At 38.4% G+C, this 15,047-nt stretch overlaps 1 protein-coding gene across 8 annotated transcripts in view; it reads left to right on the forward strand.

Annotated features, from left to right (window-relative positions):
• The window catches only part of LOC112656409 (cytochrome P450 20A1), a 70,276-nt gene that overhangs the window by 8,750 nt on the left and 46,479 nt on the right, over positions 1-15,047 (forward strand). The window contains exon 1 of one of the 8 annotated variants that reach the window (XM_035710783.2): positions 2,651-2,774. The exons of the other annotated variants lie outside the window; for them this stretch is intronic. The gene's annotated coding sequence lies outside the window, so the exon portion shown is untranslated. Of the gene's footprint in view, positions 1-2,650; positions 2,775-15,047 lie in introns of those variants that run through there. 8 annotated transcript variants of the gene reach the window in all.

Raw genomic sequence — 15,047 nt, forward strand, 5'->3', positions numbered from 1 at the left:
GGACAAAACCATTATTTTGAGAGTTTTACAATAAGTATAAGATGATAGGAACATATTTGAAATTTATATTGATGACAGAGTCAAGTACCGATATTCACAATTAAAAGGCTAAATTTCAAAAAAAAAAAAAAAAGGCTAAATTTGAATTAGAAATTAGTAAAAAATAAAAGATTTTTCTCCCTCACAAGTACACAAGTTCATGAACTCCTTCATTCTAGGCATCAACTCTTTGGTATCTGTGGACTTGAGGTTCAGAACCCTGAGAATAGATATTTTCAAAATGCAGTTCTTATTTTATTACTCCCTTGATCAAAAATCTCTACTGGAGGGCAGCCCCGGTGGCACAGCAGTTTAGTGCTGCCTGCAGCCCGGGGTTTGATCCTGGGGACCCAGGATCGAGTCCCACGTCGGGCTCCCTGCATGGAGCCTGCTTCTCCCTCTGCCTCTTCCCCTCTCTCTCTTTCTCTATCTCTCTCTCTGTGTCTCTATGAATAAATAAATAAAATCTTAAAAAAAAAATCTCCACTGGATTCCTTTTGCTCTTGGGACAAACTCCAGAATATTTAATGTAGACTTAAAGACCATTTGTGATTTAGCTTGCCTACTTTTCCAGTCTTGTTTCCCATTCTCATTTGTGCCTGGACTGTAGCCACACTGGCTTTCTTTTAGTTCTCAACTCTGTTCTCTCCCCTCTCAAGGCCTCTGTCTATGCTGTTCCCATTGCTTGGATTGTCATCTCTAACCACCATAAACCTAGTAAATGCATGTTCATGTTTCATCTTAGTTTGAATGTCACTTCCCCAGGGAAGCTGTCTCTGATTGGTCCACTGTCCCTAGGTAGGTCCCCTTTTAGTTGCAGTCATAACAGTCTGTAATTATCCTTCACACCACTTTTCAATCTGTTAATTACATTTTGTGTCATTCTTTGAGTGTCTGTGTCCTAAACTGTATGCTCCATGAATGGAAGGTTTGTTTTAATTTTGTCTGTATACTTGGCTCTTGATGTAGAACAGACCCTCAGTAGATATGAGTGTAGTTCTTTTCTCTCAGGAAACATTTTTCTCATCTTGCCTGGCTAACTCTTGCTTTAGTCCCCAGTTTGGTTACATACCTTTCCTATGCACCTTCTCTTAACTACAGTAACAATCTGAAAATACTTACATGACAAAATTAAATTGATTTTTTTTTATCTCTCTCCCTTCTGTGATTGTGTTTTCCGTCTACTTTTCCTAATCTGAGTGTTTCAAATGAAGTTATTTATTATGTTGTATGTTTAATGTAGCTCCTTAGAAGTAGCATTATTTTATAGTGTGAAGATTAAACTTGAGCAAGAAGCTTTGAATCTTGCTTCTGCCATTTATTATCTACATGATTGATTGGGAAGTTTCATTTCATTTCCTCATCTTAATAACATCTACATTACAAATTTGCTGTGGGGATTATGTGAGACAGTGATGTAAAATACCGAACAGCAGGTCTTAGTACACAATAACTACTCAAGAAATCTCTCTCTCTCTCTTTTTTTTTTTTTTGGCTAGAGAAGTAGATTATCCTACCATTTGTTTGCTGATCATCCTCCTCCCCCAATCTTCTGTTAACATTTCTCCTTGCATATGATTTCCTTGGTTCTCTGAAATACTTCCTTTTTTATGTTTCCAACTTGCTTAATGCATTCCTTCTTTCATGTGAGTTGTTTTTCTTTTTTCTTTCTTTTTTTTATAAGTAAGCTGTAAGCCCAACATGGGGCTTGAACTCACTACCCCAAGATCAAGAGTCACGTGCTCTACTGACAGCCAGATGCCCCTCATGCAGGATTTTTATAGTTGATGGGCCTATTATATCTGTCTCCTTTGGAGGGTTACATAGAAGTCTTTTCTGTTCTATATAGTTTAAATCCACATTCACTCCCCAGAGCACAAACACATCCCATTTATTCTTGTATTGTATAAAGTAAATAATTTTTAAAATCATGAGAATTTAAAGGAACAGCTATAGAATAGTATGACTATCCGTGTCCTTATCACCAAATTTTAACAGTTTTCAAATTAGACTCAATCTTACTTTACTTCTGCCCTTACTTACCTCTCTTATCTTCTCTCTGGATTAGTTTATCTTATTATTATTTTTAAAGATTTTATTTATTTATTCATGAGAGACAGAGAGAGAGAGAGAAAGAGGCAGAGATACAGGCAGAGGGAGAAGGAGGCTCCATGGGATTGCTTGGGACTGACGTGGGACTCAATCCCGGGTCTCCAGGATCACGCCCTGGACTGAGGTGGTGCTAAACCGCTGCCCCACCCGGGCTGTCCTTGCCATCATATTTTTAAGTTTTTATTTTATTTTATTTTATTTTTATTTTTTTATTTTTAAGTTTTGGTTCATAGACTGGGTCCAAATGTGAGAAATGTGTTTCAGGTTTATGTTGTCAACCTCATAGGCCAAGCCAGTTACTTAGCTTAGGAATTAGAAATACCAGCTAAATGTTTTATCAGGAAGAATGTGATTTAATAGTGCTTCTGTCAGAGCAACTTCCTTCCTACCTAGAGTTTTCCTTGAGAGAATAATGCTGTTACCAGAGTTACCACTCCAAAATAAATTGTACACTTCATATTGACATAATAAACTTTTGCCTTTTTTTGTTTTTTTTTGTTCAGATCTGAGTTCTGTGTTCTGATTCTTCTCTTATCCTCTCAAACCTCATCCTCTGACTTCTGGCTCCTTCCTGTCCTGACCGTCTCTGCTCCAAGGCTGTTTATAACCTCCGCTATAATTCTGTGAGTGCAACTTCTGTCTTCTCTATGCTAAAACCCATATCCTCCTGTTACTTTTGGGGAAAATTCTGATTTAATAAGTATTTCTGGATTTTAGAATTTAGGACTATTGTCCAGAATCCTCTTAATTGACAGCTTAGGAATAGTTAATAGTGAAAATTATTGAGTTAGTTGGTTTAATATCTTGCATGAACTCATTTAAGCCTCATAACAATTTTATGAGTAGGTATTATTATTTACCCCTTTTTATAGGTGAAGAAACACAGACTGGTTAAATAAACTAGTTCAGGGTCATATAGCTAGTAAATAGTAGGACCAGGATATCATCCCAGTCGGTCTGGCACATTGCTTCTCTAGCTTGATTCTGCTACCCTGGGATGTAGTTTTGCCTGACTGGGTTTTTCTTCCTTTCTTTTAAAAAAATTTTTTTTAAGCTTGTGGTCATAATAGTATACACACGCTACTATAAGGTGGAATTGAAAATAATTTGCTTCTCTGAAAGTGTTTTTTTTTTTAAGATTTTATTTATTTATTCATGAGAGACATAGAGAGAGAGGCAGAGACACAGGCAGAGGGAGAAGCAGGCTCCATGCAGGGAGCTTGACGTGGGACTCGATCCTGGGACCCTGGGGTCATGCCCTGAGCTGAAGGCAGACACTCAACTGCTGAGCTACCCAGGCATCCTAGCTTCTCTGAAATTCTAATACACAATAATTACCTAAAGATTTTTTTTTTTTACTTTAGTGAAACAACTTCTTTATTTCAACGTTCTATTTACAAAAAGACAAGAGGATAGAGTAAGGATATATATATATTTTAAAGATTTTTTATTTACTTATTCACAAGATATACAGAGAGAGGGAGAGAGAGGCAGAGACACAGGCAGAGGGAGAAGCAGGCTCCATGCAGGGAGCCTGATGAGGGACTCGATCCTGGGACTCCAGGATTATGCCCTGGGCCGAAGGCAGGCGCTAAACTGCTGAGCCACCAGGGATCCCCAAAGATCTTTTTTCAAAAAGAAAATCTGTATTCTTTCTGAACACCTGACATACATTCTAAAATCTTATCTGTTGAATTTAAGTCTCCCTCCAGATGCACTTGTATCTCAAGCCTTATTTTTCTGTAATATAATTGATATTATGTTAGTTAAAATAGGCTTGGTATTTTAATATGAACATTCTGGAGAAGTCTGAATCATATTGTATCCTTATTCGTGACACATCGTAAGATTAATAGGATACATTTTTCGTGTCTTTACAATTTGTATAGAATAGATATGTGGCTTATGTATCGAATAATAGCTGGTGAAAGAATAATCTGGCATAGACACATTCCTGTTACTCAGCCACTTTCATGTAAATGCACATCTGTCACACGAAAAAATTGGGATAGTCCAAAAAAAGAGTCCATTAGGAATGAAAGGATTTATCAGAGTTAGACTATAAGTCCATATGTAATACATAATACATATCAGATGAAGCTCATCAACAGTTAGGATTTTCACCTACTATAAACTGATCAATATTCATAAACTAAAAGAGATTCACATGATGCGTTAGCAGAGATATATGTTCCTAGAGAAAAATCCTGCATGAGTCTTTTATAATATTTGCATTGTTTTATAGAGGACTGTGTAAAACAAGTAGATGAAGCCAGGAGCAAATCACTATGCATTTATGTGATATAAGTGTGACAGTATTGGTAACAAAATTTTATAGCCAAAAAAATGGGGGGAAGAGAAAGAAAAAAAGACTTTACCTGCACTTAATCTATTAGTTGTATAATCAGCAGTGATCTGATACTGTGGGGAGATAGTCACAATTCAAATCTCTGATAAGTAACATATTGTTCTAATAGGTTTGAGGATACCATTTGGGTCCCAAATTTGGTGTTTAGAAATGCCACCTATGGCTTTTTTTTTTTCTGTAATGTGTAATGTCTCACATAAGAAGGCTCACCAGAAAACTGTTTGACTACCTGTCACTCAAAACTGAGGAAAGATACACCCTGGATTTCATTTAAAACCCAGCTGTACAAAAGCTTTTGTACACTATTAAGAAATATTAGCTCCAAAAGAAGAATGGCTAAAGAAGTGAACATGCAATTCATTGAAGAAAATATGTAAGTGGTCTTTAAGTTTTTGAACCTTGTCTAAACCCTACTAATTATTAACAGAATAAGCCAGTTAAAGCAATGTTGAGATATTTTTTACATGTCAGGCTGACAGAGGTTTTTTAAAATGACAATACCCAGTGCTATCAAAGGTGTGGGAAATGGGCACTTTGATATTGCTGATAAGCGTATAAATTGAGAAGTGCTTTCTGTAGGGCAGCATGGCAGTATGTATCAAAAGCTTAAAAAAATGACTACTACCTTACTTAGCAATTTCATATCTAAGGGAAGCCAGTTGGAAATAGATGTACTTCCATGTACAAAGATGACTACTGAAGCATTGTTAAGTATTAGAAATTGGAAAATACTTAAATGTCCAATAGTAGAGGATTATTTAAATGATAGTGAATCCATACAATGGATTAGAATAAAGACATTAAAAAGATGGCAGACATTTATTTATTAATATAGGGTAATGATTTTAAGATGGTTTATTAGTCTGCTAGGGCTGGCAAAACAAAATATCACAAACTTGGTGGCTTAAACAACATAAATTTATTGTCTCACAGTTCTGGAAGCTAGAAATCCAAGATCAGGGTGTCAGCAGAGTTGGTTCCTTCTGAGGGCTGTGAGGGAGAATCTGTTCCATTCCTCTTCCCTGGTTTCTTTTGGTTTGCTGGCAGCCTTTGGTGTTCATATTGTTGTATTGGGTTAAGGCCCACCCCAATCGGTTCATCTTAACTTGATCATCTGTAAAGCCCTCATTGCCCAAAAAGGTCACATTCATAGGTACTGGGAGTTAAGGACTGTAAGATCTTTTTTGGGGATACAATTTTAACCCATAACATAATGGTAAGTGAAAAAACCAGCATACAAAACAGTTCATATAGCATTATCACATTTTCCAAAATATATCTATATACATACATGTATGCATACATGTAGATGGATATACATACATACAGAAAAACTAACGAAAAGCTATATATAAAAATGCCATAAGTAGTTATCGCCATCTGGGTTGAATTGAGGGTGATTTAAATTGATTTCTATATTTTCATTCATATTATTTGATTTTCTTTTCCATTGACCTGTATTACTGTACAGCTCAAAAAAAACAGTGAACTACTCACCTGTCAGTGATAGTCTGTAGCATCTGTTCTATTAGCTTTATGGTCAGCTGGTGTTTTGACAACTTTACCTTAAACACTTGACAAAAGAAAAAAAAGAAAAGCAAAAAGAAGAAAATACTCGTCCAGTATTTGTAGATTGGCTTTGCCCTTAGGCCTTCCTTTACTTTATTTTATTTTATTTTATTTTATTTTATTTTATTTATTTTATTTTATTTATTTTATTTATTTATTTATTTATTTATTTATTTATTATTTTATTTAATATTTTATTTTATTTTATTTTATTTTATTTTATTTTATTTTATTTTATTTTATTATTTATTTTTTAAAGAGGCCTTCCTTTAACACTTACCTGGGCCTTTTATAAATCTACCTTAGCTTTTACTTCCTTCTTGTGTGGAGTCAGAAGACCTGTCACATGTGAAAATTCGGTCTCCTCAGGCCCTCTCCAAACATGTGTCCTGTTTCTTGGTATGTGTGGCTTTCTTAATTCCCTGGTATATGCAGAAATATGTGCTCTGGGAATGTTGGGTTGTGCAAAACAAAGGAAGGCCTTTGCACCAGTTCTTAATAGGAACTGCCAGGCAGAGTGAGACTCAGAACTACAGTTCTTGGAGAATAATGTCTTTATTTCTTCCTAAGTACTCTGCGCCAGGAATATGGACTGTTTTTCTCACAGCTGCTGCCTATCTGGGGTTTGGGCATGGTAGGCAAGTTGTTTAAAATGCCACAGTGCTTACCACAAAGTAACACCTGCTTTTTTTTTTTTTTTTTAAAGTAGCAGCTTCTTTATTCACCAGGCTTTCCCCTGGCTGTTGTAAGTTTTTTTTACTGTGTTATAGAGTTTTTTTGGAAGCTGATTCTGACAATTTTAGCCAGCTCATTACTTGCTTTGGGAAGAAAGAGTCTTGGGATTCTCTACTCCATTTTCAGTGACCATTTTGGTGACCAGTGGTGATGATGCTTTTAATAACACTCCAAAGATGTCAGGTCTCTGTAGTGTCTGCAATGCTGTTGGCTTTTGGTCACCATGCTACTACTAAGCTGGGGAGAGCTGGAAATAACCTGGGGTTAAAACATCACAGATTCCACTGGTTTACTGAGGTTCAGTTTCTTTTTGAATAGATACTTCTCAGTGGGGACTGGGTTTTGGTTAACTGCCAACATGCTATAACGTGTTTGGTTGGTTTGCATTATTTTAGAGGGAGAGCAATATCACCGAGGCCATCACTTAACAATTCTGAAAGTCAGTCTCTCTTCTGGAACATTTTGAAAGAGAATAGCAGGAGGGGTAAAGATGGCAGAGAAATAAGGGGACCCTAGGTTTGCTTGTCCCTTGAACATAACTAGATAAATATCAAATAGAAATTGATCTGAGGACAGCCCGGGTGGCTCAGCGGTTTAGTGCTGCCTTCAGCCCAGGGCCTGATCCTGGAGACCCGGGATCGAGTCCCATGTCAGGCTCCCTGCATGGAGCCTGCTTCTCCGTCTGCCTCTGCCTGTGTCTCTGCCTCTCTCTCTCTCTGTGTCTCTCTCATTAATAAATAAATAAAATATTTTTTTAAAAAAAGAAATTGATCTGAGTACTGAGACAGCAAAACTGAATGACTAGAGGTAGAAAAAAACACCATATCATGGAGGGTAGGAGCTTTGGGGAGCTGATTTGGGGGAGAGAAGAGCTGTAGATATTACAGGGGACAGACCCCTGATTACAGAGAGGAACAGGAGAGAAAGGAAAGAAAGAAAAAGAATGAAAAGAATGAAAGAATGAAAGCTCATGCAGGGACTTGCACAAGAGAAACTCTTTCCCCAAAACCATTGACTGGGAAAGAGAGGGGCTGAATACCACAAGTTTTATGAACAGTGAAGCTCAGGGTCTGAAGTTCAAAAATCTATGCCATTCCAGGGTCACGCCTGGTGGGCTTAGCAGTCCTCTGGTGGGGAAGGAGGGTGGAAAGCCAGGAGTGGGCAGTATGGTCTGAGGATCCTCTGGGTTGCACAGGGAGAAGCAGTTCCCTGCTTGGAATACATTTGGGAGTAGTGACATAGCCTCTCTGGGGACAAAAAAATCTGACAGTCACCATTGAGCTGCCCTCTTCCCAAACATAGGAATAAAGACAGCAGCTGAGGGCAGCAAACCTTGGTGCTGGTTTTTAGCTGCACTTTACCATAAACTCTGAACCACTGTGTGCTTGTGCAACTGATTTCTGGAACAAGCCTGCACTAACCACGGCACAGTGAGATCCTACCCCAGAAGATAGGTGAGGATCTCCAAAATTTGGAGTTTTGAAACCCAGCTGCCCACCTGAGATAAAACATAGGAGTGCTATGCCACCTGGCTGGTGGACAGCTTCAAGACAGGCATGGTGAAGGCAAGGGCTCTGTCAGAGCTGGGGACACAAGAGAGGTGATTGTTTCCTCTTCTGGCTTCCTGAAGAGTGGCGGGTGTGAGCTGCTTGCTCAAGGGAGGAGAGAGCCTGACAGTGCCATTTTCCACCCTGCTATCAGCACTGACCAACTTCAGGAGGCAAAACACCACCACCTAGTGGAGGTCGGAGCTTCTGCACCAAGCATTCTCCCTGGCTATGCCCTGGGTCTCTACTAGGGCAAGACAGCTTGAGAATCAGCACCGCAGGCCCCACTCCTGCAAGACCCAACAGAAACCTCTTACATGGGGGATCCCTGGGTGGCGCAGCGGTTTGGCGCCTGCCTTTGGCCCAGGGCACGATCCTGGAGACCCGGGATCGAGTCCCATGTCAGGCTCCCGGTGCATGGAGCCTGCTTCTCCCTCTGCCTGTGTCTCTGCCTCTCTCTCTCTCTCTCTGTGTGTGTGTGACTATCATAAATAAATAAAAAAAATAAAAAATAAAAAAAAAAAGAAACCTCTTACATGTACTAAGTCTGCTGATCATAGGGTGCTCCAAAGCTTAAGCTCTTAAGGGAAATAGGACCTAGCTTTTTTTTTTTTTTTGACATTTTTTAAAAAAGATTTATTCATTTATTTTAGAGCAGGGGGAGGGGCAGAAGGAGAGGGGGAATCTCAAGCAGACTCCCTGCTGAGTGCGGAGCCCAGCACAAGGCTCAATCTCAACCCCAAGATCATGACTTGAGCTGAAATCAAAAGTTGAATGCTGGGGCAGCCCCAGTGGCACAGCGGTTTAGCGCTGCCTGCAGCCCAGGGTGTGATCCTGGAGACCCTGGATCGAGTCCCACATCAGGCTCTCTGTATGATGCCTGCTTCTCCCTCTGCCTGTGTCTCTGCCTCTCTCTCTCTCTCTGTCTCTATGAATAAATAAATAAAATCTTAAAAAAAATAAAATAAAAAAGAGTTGAATGCTTAACCTACGAGCCACCCAGGCACCCCTTGGACCTCTTCCTAATATAGGCATGACTCTCAGGAGCAGGAGTACAACAGGCTTCCCTTACTATCACACACACAAAAACAGTGACCTAGACAAAAATGACAAGACATAGGAATTCACCTCAAAGAAAGAACAGGAACAATTCATGGCCAGGATTTATCACTACAGATACAAATAGGATGTCTGAACCAGAATTTAAAATGACAATCCTAAGGATTCTAGCTGGGCTTGAGAAAAGCATTAGAGAGATTCTCATTAGAGAATCCTTTACTGCAGAGACTAAAAAAACCCTAAAAACTAGTTAGGCCAAAATAAAAAATGCTATAACCAAGATGCAAAACCGACTTAATGCAATGACCACAAGGATGAACAATAAGGAATGCACATATATCCATACAATAGAACTATACTCAAACATAAAGACCAAACTATTGATACATGTAAAAACATGGAGGAATCTTTTTTTTTTATTTACTTATGATAGTCACACAGAGAATGAGAGAGAGGCAGAGACATAGGCCTCTCTATGAGGGAGAAGCAGGCTCCATGCACCAGGAGCCTGACGTGGGATTCGATCCCGGGTCTCCAGGATCGCGCCCTGGGCCAAAGGCAGTCGCTAAACCGCTGCGCCACCCAGGGATCCCAACATGGAGGAATCTTAAAAGCATTATGTTAGACACAAAAGATAAGTGGTTGCAGTGCACTAGAGTGAGAGAAGAGAACTGACTGCAAAGGAGCACAAGAAAGCTTTTTGGAGTGACAAAAATATATCACTGAATGAATCAGTGATATAAAAGATAAAATTATGGAAAATAACAAAGTTGAAAAAAGAGGGAATGAAAGGTATTGGATCACAAATGTAGACTTAAGGAACTCAGTAACTCTTTAAAGCATAATAACATTTGTATCATAGAGTCCCAGGAGAAGAGAAAGAAAAAGAAGCAGAAGGTTTATTTGAGCAAGGTTTATTTGAAAACTTCCCTAATCTGGGGAAGGAAACAGACGTTGAAATCCCACGAAGCACAGAGAACTCCCATTAAATTCAACAAAAGCCAGTCATCATCAAGACAAAACATAATCAAATTCATAAAGTACACAAAAGAAAGAATCTTGAAAGCAGCAAGGAAAAATAAGTCCTTAACCTCAAAGGGAAGACAGATCAGGTACACAGCAGATCTGTCCACAGAAACTTGGCAGGCCAGTGAAAGTGGCATGGTATATTCAACATGCTGAATGGGAAAAATATGCAGCCAAGAATACTTTATCCAGCAAGGCTGTCATTCAGAAGAGAAGGAGAAAGAGTTTTCCAGACAAACAAAAACTAAAGGAGTTAGTGATCACTAAACCAGCTCTGCAAGAAATATTAAAGAGGATCTTTGAGTGGGAGGAGGGGGAGACCAAAAACAACAAAGACTAGAAAGGAACTGAGAACATCACCAGAAACACCAACTCTACAGGTAACATAATGGCACTAAATTCTTATCTTTCAGCAATCACTCTGAATGTAAAAGGACTAAATGCTCCAATCAAAAGACATAGGGTATCAGAATTTATTAAAAACACAAGACCCATCTATATGCTGTCTACAAGAGACTCATTTTAGACCTAAAGACATCTGCAGATCGAAAGTGAGAAGATAGAGAACCATCTATCATGCTAACAGATGCTGAGAGAAAGCTGGAGTAGCCACCCTTATGTCAGACAAGGTAGATTTTAAACCAAAGACTAACAAGAGATGAAGAAGGGCACTATATCACAATAAAGGAGTCTATCCATCAGGAATATCTAACAATTGTAAATATGTATGCTCCCAACTTGGGAGCACCCAAATATATAAACCAGACTTGTAACCAGCAGAGAAATTGAATCAATAATAAAAAATCTCCCAACAAACAAAAGTCCAGGGCCAGATGGCTTCCCAGAGGGATTCTACCAAACTTTTTTGTTGTTGTTGAACATTTTATTGTTTGAGAGAGAGAGAGAGAGAGAGAGAGAGATAAGCAGGGGGGAAGAGCAGAGGGAGAACCAGACTCCCTGCTGAGCAGGGAGCCCAATGCAGGACTCAATCCCAGGACCTTGGGATCATGACCTGAGCTTAAGGCAGATGCTTAACTGACTGAGTCACTCAGGTGCCCTATCAGACATTTAAAGAAGAGTTAAAACCCATTTTTCTCAAACTCTTCCAAAAAATAAAAATGGAAAGAAAACTTCCAAACTCATCCTAGGCGCCTAGCATTACTTTGATTCTAAAGCCAGACAAAGACTCCGGTAAAAGGAATTGCAGGCTAGTATCCCTGATGAACATGGATGCAAAAATTCTCAAGATCCTAGCAAATCAAATCCAATAGAAATTCAGAAGAATTATTCACCATGATCAAGTAAGGTTTATTCCTAGGCTGCTAGAGTGGCTCAATATTTGCAAATCAATCAATGGGATATACCACATTAATGAAAGAAAGGATATGATCCCCCCAGTCGAATGCAGAAAAATTTGACAAAATACAGCATCTATTGATAAAAACCCTCAACAAAGATGGAACATATCTCAACATCATAAAAGCCATATATGAAAGTCCCACAGCAAATGTCCTCAGTGGAGAAAAACTGAGAACTTTTCCTTTACAATTAGGAACTAGACGGGGATCTTCACTCTTACCATTACTATTCAACATAGTATTGGAAGTCTTAGCCTCAGCAACCAGACAACAAAAAGAAATAAAACGTACTTAAATCAGTGGGGAAGAAGTCAGACTTTCGCCATTTGCAGATGACATTATACTCTGTGTAAAAAACCTGAAAGACTCCACCAGAAAATGCTAGAACTAATATATGAATTCAGCAAAATCACAGGATATAAAATCAATGTACAGAAATCTGTTGCATTTCTATATACCAAAAATGAAGCAGCAGAAAAATAATCAGTCCCATTTACAATTGCACCAAAAACAATAAGATACCTAGGAATAAACCTAACTAAAGAGGTAAAAGATCTGTACTCAAAACTATAGAACACTTATGAAAGAAATGGAAGAGGACACAAAGAAATGGGGAAAAAATTTCATGCTCATGGATTAGAATAAACATTGTTAAAATGTTTATACTACCCAAAGCAATCTACACATTCAATGCAATACTTCTCAAAATACCACCAATATTTTTCGCAGAGCTAGAACAAAGAATCCTAAAGTTTTATGGAACCACAAAGACCTGCAATAGCCAAAGCAATCTTGAAAAAGAAGCAAAATGGGAGACATCGCAATTCCAGAGTTCAAGCTGTATTCAAAAGCTGTAATCATCAAGACAGTCTGATAATGGCACAAAAACAGGCACATACATCAATGAAACAATAGAAAACCCAGAAATGGACCCATAAGTATATGGTCAACTAATCTTCCACAAAGCAGGAAAGAATAGCCAGTGTGAAAAAGTGTCTCTTCAACAGTGTTGGAAAAACTGGACAGCGACATGCAGAAGAATGAAACCAGACCACTTTTCTTACACCATGCATAAAAATAAATTCAAAATGGATGAGAGGAAAAACAATAAAAAAAATCAAAAATTAAAAAAAAAATTGATGAGAGACCTAAATGTGAGACAGGAATCCATCACAATCCTAGAGGATAATACAGGCAGCAACCTCTTTAACCTTGGCTGTAGCAACTTCTACAAGACACATTGCTGGAGACAAGGGAAACAAAAGCAGAAATGAATTATTGGGACTTCAGGATAAAAAGCTTCTTCATAGCAAAGGAAACAATCAACAAAACAAAGGCTGCCTACAGAACGGAGAAGATATGCAAATGACATCTGATAATGGGTTAATATCCCAAATCTGTGAAGAACTCAAACTCAACACCCAAAAACCAAATAATCCAATCAAGAAATGGGCAGAAGACATAAAATAGACATTTTTCCAAAGAAGACATCCAGATGGCTAACAGACACATGAAAAAATGTTAAACACCCTTCATCATCAGGAAATACAAATCAAAACCACAATGAGATACCACCTCACACCTGACAGAATGGCTAAAATTAGCAACACAGTAAAAAACATGTTGGTGAGGATGTGGAGAAAGGGAAACCCTCTTACCCTGTTTGTAGGAATGCAACCTGGTGCAACCATTCTGGAAAAGAGTATGGTGGTTCCTCAAAAAGTTAAAAATAGAACTACCCCATGATCCAGTGATTGCACTACTAGGTATTTACCCAAAGGATACAAAAATAAAGATTCAAATATATACATCCTGATGCTTATAGCAGCAATATCAACTATAGTCAAACTATGGAGAGAGCAAAATGCCCATTGACTGATAAATGGATAAAGAGGTGGTATATATGTATATATAATGTAATATTACTCAGCCATCAAAAATGAAATCTTGCCATTTACAGCAACATAGGTAAAGCTGAAGTAGTGTATTATGCTAAGTGAAATAAATCAGAGAAAGAAATACCATATGATTTCACTTGTGTGGAATTTAGGGAAGAAAACAAGTGAACATGTGGGAAGAGGAGAAAAGAGAAGAAGGGGGAGGCAAACCATAAGGGACCTTTTTAAAAAAAAAATTCATTTATTTATTGAATGGTGGAGTGGAGGGGCAGCAAGAGAAGGAAAGAAAGAGAAGCAGACATCCCCCTGAGCATGGAGCCTGACTTGAGACTCCATCTCACAGCCCTGAGGTCTTGACCTGAGCCGAAATCAAGTCACTTAACCAGGGGAACCACTCAGGCACTTCAAGAGACTCTTAACTATAAAGAACAGACAGGGTTGATGGAGGGAGGAGGGTGGGGGATGGGCTAAATGAATGATGGGTATTGAGAGTACTTGTTATGATAAGCATTATATGTAAGTGATAAATCACTAAATTCTACTCCTGAAGCCAATATTACACTATATATGTTAACTAGAATTTAAATTTAAATTAAAATTTGGAAGAAAGAGAATGGTAATAGGAAACAAACATACCAATAAATTTTCAAAGTTGTGATAGTGGCATATGTGGAGTTGACAAAATAGACAGTGTCCAGAAAAAGTGCCAAGTTCATATGGGAATCCGTGTATAATGAGTGGCATTTCAAATTAGTGGAAAAAAAGACATGTACTTAATGGTGAGCATTTCGAAAATTAAGTGAACAAATAAATCAATGGAATGCACACTTTATACCAAAGTAAATTTTCCTTTTTTTTTTTTTTTTTTTGTAAATTTTCCTTTAAATGTGATCTTCAAGGTAAAGGCTCGGCATTGATATGTGATACTTGGGATAAATTCAAACAATGGCTCAATACTAAGATTGTATAAGAGTGTGGTTTTGTCACGTAGTGTTTGGCCTGACAAGTTCCTTAAAAAGGAGTAGATATTCTGGAGTAGGGACGCCTGGGTGGCTCGGTGGTTGAGCATCTGCCTTTGGCTCAGTGGGTGATCCCGGAGTGCTGGGATTGAGTCCCACATTGGGCTCCCTACCTGGAGCCTGTTTCTCTTTCTGCCTATGTCTCTGCCTCTCTCTCTTTCTCAGGAATAAATAAATAAAAATTAAAAAAAAAAGATATTCTGGAGTAGACTGAGTTGATGAAGAAGGTAAGGTTTGGTACTTCAGTATCTGAGTGGGTGAACACTTAACACTCAGTGGGATTTTTCCCAGTTCTGTGCATGAATCTGAGATGGTTG

The sequence above is a fragment of the Canis lupus genome, chromosome 37 (genome assembly GCF_003254725.2).
Source record: "Canis lupus dingo isolate Sandy chromosome 37, ASM325472v2, whole genome shotgun sequence".
NCBI classification, from domain to species: Eukaryota; Metazoa; Chordata; class Mammalia; order Carnivora; family Canidae; genus Canis; species Canis lupus.